Source organism: Octodon degus, unplaced genomic scaffold (genome assembly GCF_000260255.1).
Source record: "Octodon degus isolate 3935 unplaced genomic scaffold, OctDeg1.0 scaffold00079, whole genome shotgun sequence".
In the NCBI taxonomy this organism is placed as follows: domain Eukaryota; kingdom Metazoa; phylum Chordata; class Mammalia; order Rodentia; family Octodontidae; genus Octodon; species Octodon degus.
Window position 1 is genome coordinate 567,736 of NW_004524655.1, and position 389 is coordinate 568,124.

The following is a 389-nucleotide window of genomic DNA, read 5'->3' on the forward strand; positions in this document are numbered from 1 at the left end:
GGATTGCATATGAGAATATGGAACATTCTCATTTAAAATGTGGAGAGACAGTAGGCAGGTATGCAAGTAAGTGATTATCTGGGTCCCCTATAAGTCTGGTGAGAAGACTAAAATTAGTAAAGTCAACAATAAATAGAGCAATGAACATGTCTTGAAATACTTAGTATGGATAAAATATAATTCTTATTTTATTTTATTTTATTGAGAAACAGATAGCAATGAGACAGTTTCAAAACTGATTAATAGGACAGTTTCAATAATTAATACATTGTGCTCACTTCGGCAGCACATATACTAAAATTGGTACGATACAGAGAAGATTAGCATGGCTCCTGCGCAAGGATGACAAGCAAATTCGTGAAGCATTCCATATTTTTAAGATGGGCAAG

At 33.7% G+C, this 389-nt stretch overlaps 1 non-coding gene across 1 annotated transcript; it reads left to right on the forward strand.

Annotated features, from left to right (window-relative positions):
* Positions 1 to 270: 270 nt before the first annotated feature.
* On the forward strand, positions 271 to 377 carry LOC111818103. The gene has a single exon (XR_002822174.1). It is a non-coding gene; the product is annotated as a U6 spliceosomal RNA (small nuclear RNA).
* Positions 378 to 389: the final 12 nt, after the last annotated feature.